Source organism: Haliaeetus leucocephalus, unplaced genomic scaffold (genome assembly GCF_000737465.1).
Source record: "Haliaeetus leucocephalus isolate CR32 unplaced genomic scaffold, Haliaeetus_leucocephalus-4.0 Scaffold184, whole genome shotgun sequence".
Taxonomy (NCBI): domain Eukaryota; kingdom Metazoa; phylum Chordata; class Aves; order Accipitriformes; family Accipitridae; genus Haliaeetus; species Haliaeetus leucocephalus.
The window spans coordinates 6625296-6634463 of record NW_010972620.1 but is presented as its reverse complement, the minus strand read 5'-3'; positions in this window follow the sequence as shown (position 1 = coordinate 6634463).

The window sequence follows — 9168 nt, the reverse complement described above, 5'->3', positions numbered from 1 at the left end:
CCGCGCCGTGCGGCCTGCGCCGCTCCCGCCGGCGGCCGGGCCTCGGGCCCGAGGGTTCCCTTGTCCCCGTACGAGAGTCCCGCGTAAGGAGGGGTCAGCAGCCCCTCCTCGGGCAAACGGCCCTGGCCCTCCCTGCTGCGGCTCGGCGGGACGGGGAGGGAGCTGCCCGGTCTCGCTGCGGTTGTCCCGACAGCGTTGGCATCAGCGGAAGCTGCTAACGGCTTCGAAATCTTCCTCTTTCGGGCAAGGCGCAGCGTTCCCAGAGGAATGGTGTCACGTTTCTGATCGTCCGACCGCTCGCTGCTGTAGGGGAGGGACCGCAGGGCGCCGGAGTCTGCCCGCGCCCGATGGAGAGCCTCCCTCACGTCTTTGCTCTTGACAGTACCACACGCGGTACGCTCTGGCTGCTGAAGTGACAATTAGAACCATGCAAAACGTAGCACCAAGCAATTTAGAAGAGAGTAAGTTTCGATACTTGGTCCTACAACAGGAGAGGAGAAGCTCAGTGGCTTCTTCAAGCCCGTCACAGGAAGAAAAAAGTACTTCCTGGTGGAAATCCGGTAATTAATTTGGCCTTGAGCCTGCGAGCCGAGCAAATCAAGCAGGCATCCAAAAAGCTTCTTGGTATTACCAGGAGGATCGGTGTCTCTTGCAAACATCCTGTCCCTCGTGGTCATCAGCATGCAGGGCTTCACAGGAAGATGACTTTGCTTGGACTCTTTGGGTTCGTTTACATATTAAGGGGGAAATACACCTACTGTGTTCTGTGACGCTTGGTTTATGTCCTCAGAGGATATCCTGTACGGGGATAAAACACGTTTCTGTATCTTGGTGTATGATTTGGTAATTAAAATACAGAAATTATTGGACGCTGTTCACAGACTGATTGATGAGACCAAGTGTAACAACAGTAGCATCTTTTTAGTATTTTCATCAATAATCTAGAAATAGATACAGAAGACATCTTCTGATAAGGCTTTGTGGACAGATCTGTGGCAGTTGAAAAGACATAAAGTTTATTGATACAGAGCAATCTAATGACTTTGTGAGCTTACCTATGAGTTAAAATGCACATTAGTACAATCAATTTCAACTTCCTCTCTCAAAACAAGAAATCTAGGCCATATCTGCAGAATTGAAGCAACAGAGAGGGCAGAGAGGGGCTGAGGAGGCATGCAGTGTCCAGTTATCTCCAAAGGCAACAACAGCAAAAAGGACAACATTTCTGTGGTTGCATCAGCAGGAGCAAACATAAGGAAGTGTTTTACTTCTGCAACAGTTTCAGTGAGAGTTAATGCTGAAATAGTATATATAGTTTTACAAGGTTTGCAGACTTCTAAAAAGAGCCACCAACGTTACTCAATGGCTGGAGAAAACACCCTTCTCTCAGCAAAAGGCTGAAATGCCCAAACTCTTTAGCTCATACAGGAAGACCGGGAGGTGACCTGATTACAACATGTAACTAATTTCACAGGAAAATAGTATGAAGTACTCAAAACATAAAAACATTGCAACACCCAGTTGACTAAAAGCTAAAGGTACAATTACCTTTAAGAGTTTGGGGGTTTGTTTTTTTTTCTCTTGGTTTCTTCAGCTCAGGATAGTGCCTTTTTAGATGGTATTTCAACACATGCTATCATTCAAACACATGCTATCATTCAAACACATGCTGCTATGTACAGGAAGACAAGCCAGATCTTGAAACCACTGATCTTTAACTCTTATAAATTGGAAATTCTCATTAATTGCATCCTTAAAACTGGATTTGTCTTCACCCAAAAGTAGAGATTTTTTTCCTATATTTGACTAAAGAAGCTCTTTTATACTATATTGAGGAAAAACACAGTGTAAGCAGGACATCTTCCTGCTATCTGACAGATTACAATTTTTAAATAATATGTTTTACAGTTCATGAAATGGTTGGTGCTTGGAGGGATATCTGCATAGTAGCACATTAGCACTATTCAAAATAATATATATCCAGTTGTTGTCAAGATTTTGTTCTTTCTGTATTTGTTAGGAGAACAAAGCAAGTTTAGGTACGTTTGTGCCAGATCTGAATGTTTCTAACTGCATTTAGTGCTTCCATCTCATCCGTGGGCAGCAGAGTAGCTACCAGAACTGCATCTCTTCACAAATCCTTACTTTTTATGAGCCATTTATACATTGTAGTGCAGTATTACAGTGTATTCATAGAATTGAACCATATTATTCACAGGCTATAAAGTTACACTGCAGTAATATCATTATTACGAAGTAATTGATACTGTGTTACTGCAATATATATATATTACATTTTATCATACACGATACATAGAATTTTAGTGCAGCTTATTGCCAAATGAAGGCACGTAAATTTAAGACAATACTTCATCGCAAATGCCATAGAATTTATTTCCCTAACTTAGTAACAGAAAGAAAAGGCAACTTGATCAGCTGTTATCTAAGCTAAACTCTGTTGCCATTAGCGTTGAGGCTTTCAGCTGTGATTCCTAGTGGGAAGCTGTCTGATCGACCTGACTGTACTTGGGGAACAACTAGAAAAACTTGGTGTAACTGGAGACTTTCTCACCATGCTGGTGCTGTGGGGCAGCAGTTAGTGTAGCAGTAGCGGTGATACTCTGTAGTGAATGGCACAGCTTGTTGGGAAGGTGAGGTTTCTAGTAACCAGTATAGCTGCGCATGCCTTGGGGGTCGTGAAGGGGCTGCCTGTCAAGGCAAACTAATGTATAGTTGGAAGAGACACTGGCGCATCCTGCAGCCGTGCTTGGCTTGTCCAGGAGGTGGTAGTGGTGCTGCACAACACCTCTTTATCACCAGCCCTGTTTAACTAGCAACGCAGGAAACTTATTCTGTTGTAGGTCTACAATTATGTCCCTTTTTTACAGTCTGCTGCGTTATTTTTATAGCTAGGGCTAATGGGAACATATATCTGAAGTTATTTTTGAACACAGCTGGGACCATATAGCCTGTTGAAACATGTATGGGTTACGGTGAGTAAGTACACTTAAATCAACAATATCCTGCGTTCCTTAATGTTAAATCCTGAAGCAGCTCAGGATCAGAGATCAGAGTGCCCAGCAGCAACTAATGCCCTGAAGACTTTATTATATCCAACTGGTTTAATGTCCCTGTTTTTCAACTTTGTATGGATGGATTTTTGTGCTCAGCATAGGGACCTAGTCACTAGCAAAAAAACTGGCTTCTGCAAACAAAACAGCCTGTCCTCATGGCAGAAATTACAATCCAAGTCTAGGCCAAAATGGAGACACTGGATTTTTTTAGGCTTTCCTGGTAGGCTGCCTGCCTGGCAGGCGTTGCCCTGTTAGTAGGGCAGTATGTCAGGCTTGAAAGTCATTGGTATATTCATTTGTATCAAACCACCAAGAAAATATTGTATTAATACTTCAATTTTGAGGGTCGTTTTCCTGAAGATGGGGGGGTGTCTTCCAGTTGACCTGTGCCTCTGAGCAAAATTGCCTTTATTTTTTAATTTTTTTTTTATCATTTCTCATCATGGGCAGGGCTGTCAACTTCATCCATAGGTGCAATTATGTTATATTTCCCATTATGAGGCATTTTTTTATTGTTGCTCCTGTAAAACTTGTTTCTATAGGCTGAATTTTTTTCTGCACTGGCTGTTTGGCTCTTGTTTGGAAAGCTTCAGCAGTGTGACACAATATCAAGTTATAGAAAGAAATGCGGATTGGCTAGGCATTTTGAAATACCTGTTTACACAGAAGTTTGTGTGGAAGTGAAGTCAGTTAGGTGAGCGTGTACACATTTCTGAACATAATTTAACTCTCTACAGCTGTGGTAGTCAACACAGATTGTGGTGCTAAGCAAAGGAACTGAGAGCTCAAACATGTTCTGTGTTCTGAATGATTGCAGTAATTAAGCCCCATCAGTGAAAAAGGCATAGTGACTAAAACTGAGGAGGAAAAGTGAATCAGAACTGGATGAGGAATAAGAGCCAGAGTGGGGCAGCAGGGAGATAAGGAGGAAATGTCAGAATTAGGAAGAACTGACCAAAAGCCTGCATCCATTAGGACGTCATCTGCTTCAGAAGGGTCTGAGGCTCTTAGATTTCCATTCCCCCGCAACTGACGGCTTGTGAGAGCTGACAAAATGCCGGCTTACGTGGGAAATGACAACCTGCCAGTGTGATCATTTACTTTACCGGCACAAGCAGCAGGTCCGTTTGATGGGTCTTAATCAGGCCTACACAACATGCAGTTTGTCAGGTGGTATTTTCAGCTTACATCAGTCTTCAGTTGGGAGCAATATGCCAAGTCAAGGTGCGACTTCTTTCTCTGAGACACCCTGCCACCTGTGTCAGGGAGCATGTCAGTGCTGGAGGCCCGGGGACTTCAGGAGAAGGCAGCTGGAGTTGCTGGTTCTTCTTCTTGGGTTGCTGGCAAGTCTGTTGCTGAGGCTCCTTACGTCCAGAAGGGGTTTGTATGGCACGAAAGTTGAGAAGATGAGGGGAGTTTGGAAAGTAGGGAGCAAGGGCCGTTGCCCTGGGCAGAGGAGCCTGGGAGAATTAGGAGAGGAGCTTGAAGCAGAGAGCCAGCAGTGTGGGAGGTGTGGGAAGCAGGAACTCGAGGTTAATATGGGAATAGCGTGGGGGTGTTTTGTATTTGTGTGTGGGGAGGGACCTGGGAAGTAAGGAACAAGGCAGACTGCTGTGATGGATTGTGGGATTGCTATGGGGGAGAGGAGACCTAAGTCCTGCAGTAGTGAGGGTAGACAGAAGGAAGGGTATTGTATCCATATGGAGAGGGAAACTTGCAATGAGTACATGAAAGGGGTGGGAAGGGGATATTAGGTGCAGCTGACAGCAGTGATGACTGTGTGCCTTTTCCCTAGTACGGGTTTCTGCCAGCTGCGTGCCACGCGCAGGCTGGGGTTTGTGGCAGCCAGTTAGCAGTCACCCACAAAGAGCTGGGTGGCTGCTGTGTGCTGGTGAGCCACTCTGCTGTGTCCTGCAGCTGCAGCTCAGCGCTGGCAGCCAGCCTTTGGTGGTCCACCCACACGGGAGCTGCGCACTCCTGGCCTAAGCGCTCTGTTCAGAGCACAGGATTTAACTAATCAAGGATGTGTAGTTAAAAATAGGCTGTTGTTTGTAGGTCCTGAATCTCTGCTGAATTTTACAGGAGCTGAAAGAAGAGGAAGAGACCTTTGCAAGAGGGCTACTGAATACCACTATAAAGATCTGGATTTAGTCTCCTGTGTAGGAGTATCTACATAGTGTGAGTGAGGCAGACCTGTGTATGGAAAAAAATAGAAAGCTCAGAATGTAAACTTAGAGCTAATTGCCCCATGGGACTTGTTATTGAAAACTGACCAAAGAAGCTCTGATTCAGCTGGAGGTAATTTTGCTGCCACTGGGGCATGGTTAGGTTGCTTTTAGGAACTGTCATACATTCCTAGGTTTTGAAAAATCATAGCATCTTGGCTTGGGACAGCTACCACTCCTGATCAGTTACTTAGGTCACATGAGTATTTTGGGGGGGACAGTCAAAAATAGAAAGAAGCAATATTTGAGACAGTGGTACGTATTTATAAAAGGGTTCTGATTATTTGCTGCCTCTTCTGATGTTAACAACATCAGAACTTTAAGTTCTTGGACACTTTTGGACCTCTGTATCTCTGTTTCTTTGCCCTCCCATAGAACAAGGGATAGTAAAGCTACCTTATATTGTAGAAATGAATACTTAAAAAATACTGCGACATAGTACTGATGAATATCAAATGAAAGCCAGTAAGAAAGTGAAGGATTCTCTCTTTAAAATAGAATTTGAGGAGTCCATGGCAAATAGTGAGTTCTGCTGACGTAGAACCAGATTGTGAATGTCTGGCATCAGAGCAGTATCAAGGACTATTGAAGTCTGACTTTGTCACACCATGTTCTACTTCCATCCTGTGAACCTGGAAGTTGCCCATGGTTAACATTTTCAATGCTGAACTGTGATAAGGTTACTTTTGCTAACTACACTGTACATGAACCTTTAGAAACATTAACTATGCTATAGTAGCTGCAGAATTCATATGCATCGATGTGCTTTCTTTACCAATATAAACAACACGTACAGTTTGCATAAAATGCAAAATATGCGCATCCCTGTTGCAAACTTTTCCATCCTTCATTTTACTGACAGACTTTCAGACACATTTTCCTGAAGTGAGAGAAATTCTGGAGTATGCATGTAGCAGTGAGAGATGACAACCACCCATCCTGTTGCATGAACAAACTTGTTAAATGTTCCCTTCTACATCATGTTAGTCACTACTTGAGCAGCGAGACTGCTTTCATGTGGTTTAGCATCCTGTTCCTGGTAATCGGAGTGTTGTCTCACGTCCTACAGCTGATCCAATGCTTAGAGAAACTGAAAGTCCTTCTACAGATGTTTCCTCTGAAAATGAAACTGAAATGTCTCCTACAGTAATTGTCTTGCATGTCCTTGCAGCTGTGTCCAAATGAAGTCAGTTTGGATCCATGGCCAACAAATGGTGCTTTGCAGAGGCTGCTAATAAAAGAAGAGTATATCAGATGGGCACTTAGAACTCTCTTTACCAATGCTTCTATTTATATGTCACTTGAAGGAAAAAAAATGTGGAGCTACTGTTTGATATTTCTTTAAATGCTAAATTTCATGTAAAAAATGTTGTGGTATCCATCTTAATGTGACAGGGAAACCAAGATGACAGTTTGCCAAGAGTATACTAATATATATGAGATTTAGAAGCCTAACTACATGATTCTTGTTCACACCGAGGTATCAACACCGTGTTTGGGCTCTGGGATAACTTTTACTCATTGTGTATTGGCTAAAAATCTATGGGAGGTTTTTGTTTGGTTGGGGTTTTTTATCTTTCTTTCAAGGTTTTTAGCAATTTCATCTTACTCTTCTTAAGTGCAGTGCTATCTACATCCTCCACTTAAAAAAGAAAAAAAGTATAGTTAATATGTTGTGCTGTTTCATATGCTGGATTTTTTTCCATGAAGCTTTTGATTCCCCATGCTGTGCTTCCTTTGTGAGAAGGTTTCAGTTCTTTAGTGTAGTTATAAATCCAAAGTCTTTCCAAAGCTTTAGAGCTGCAGAAGGATTTACAGCTTGGCTTGGTACTGTGTTGATTCAGGGATAGGTGATGGATTCTGATTAGGTGCCCTGAAATTATGGGCATGTTTGTCCTCATCTTGGTCAAGCCTATTCATGTAATTTGGTGAGAGGGTAAAATATGCTGTTCCATGGCATTCGACCCTGTACTGTTACCAGCAGAGAGAGCTTAAAACGAAAAGCAACCAATGTCAGTGGGAACAAGATGATGATTATTGTCAGTGACCATTATAACGGGTATTATTTGATACTATTGCAGTATCTTTTGAATTAAGCAACTGAGCCTATAATCACACTAATTATTGAGATGCAGCCTGCTTTTCTCCGAGTTTTTAGTTTCATGCCAGGTCAGTAATGTACTGAACTTTTTCACAAGAGATGCAGGCAAGAGCATGTGTAGATAAACACCTGTTCTTCCTGTGTTCAGTAGGAGGATTTGATGTGTAGTTTTTAATTGAATATGGGAAGGCACAGTGTTTTACAGCATAAGTAAAGATGGACAGCTGATCAGCTCAAGTGCAGCAGAGAGCTGAGCCTTCTGAGTTTGCAGGCTTGGTGGGTTTTTATGTTTGCTTTTTTTTAAGCATCAGTGTCAAAATCTCCTTGGGATTTGCCAGTCAAGCAAATAAATATGAAAAGCTATATATGGATCCAAACTGCTGCAAGCAGTGCTGATCCATAGATTTTATCTAGAGCCACAAACCAGATGTCGTATGTATCTAACTTTTTTCCTTTTTCTATCCTCCCTCCCACACCTGATGAAACTATTTAGCCTTGAAATGTTGGAAGGCCACATACCTGAAGCGGCAGTGGGCTTGTTTAAGCATCATTTTCTGGTATTAGTTTTATAGATCCAGATATGACTAATAAGGAAGTTTCTTCATTCAGTGTCGTGGATGACCAATTTTTACTAGTATGAGGAACAAAGCTGGTATGAGGAGGTCGTGTCGCCCAGGCAGCAATTCAATCCCCGGAGTGAGTCATGATACTGGTATCTTAAGCCACAGGGAGAAAACATGGTGGCAAAACTCAAACATAGGTTTTTTTACTTCTGCCTTGTTTTGGAGATATTTCCAAGCAGGCTTATTTCACTAACACTCATGGTGTTAATATTTCTAGATTTAGGGCATTCATTCGGGCTCTCCGCCTCCCTTTTATTGTAATAGAATGAAGACGGTAACTGCCTGGTAAATCAGAATGGTGAGCATAGGAAATACCATTTGCATATCTGTAGACAAGTTTTCAGAGTATGTTTCTTCATTTTTTAGTCACTTGGGGGATTTGAATGTACATTGCAGCAGTGGAGAAGGCAGAGGTTTTTGTGGTATTGAATTATGTTTTTCTTCCAGTGATGGTGTTTGCTTTTGAGCTAGAGAGCAGGCACAACATAGCACAATTGTCATGCCAAATTATTGCACATCCGAAAATCATATTGATAACATTAGCGGGTCTAAAGGCAGTAAATGCACCCCTAGTTCTGATGTACATAGGCAGGTCCATTCTATATCACAGACTTCTCTACAGTAGAGTTGCTGGGTGCATGGAGAGTCGTTTGCTCCACACTCTCCTCCCAGGATCACGGCTGAAATTAGAAGGGCAGGATATTTGCAGTTGACAAAGCTTTTAGTGGCATCTTCAATTAAGTCAGTAGATCTTTCCTAATTCCATTTCCTGCTGCACTAAGAACTCCCCTCTAGTAGATGATGATGCTTTTCAAACCATGAAACCATCTTAAAAATTTAATCTGGATAATATGTAAAACCAGTAACAGAATCAGAATTCAATAAAATATAGACATGGTTTCAGACGAATGTAAAACAAGGCCAAATTAGGCTGTGATACAATTTTAAGGCTAACCTTGAGGGAGCTGTTGTCAGGAACTGTGGTGCAGAGTGGTTGAAATATTAGATCAAGTATGTTAATCCTTTTTTTTTTTTTTAGTGAAACCTCTTGGGAAATAATGTTTCTAGAATTTCTTTGGAGCATCTGTATAGATCTGAGCAGGGAAACACTATTGGTTTTGAAACTCTAAATCACTGGATAAATC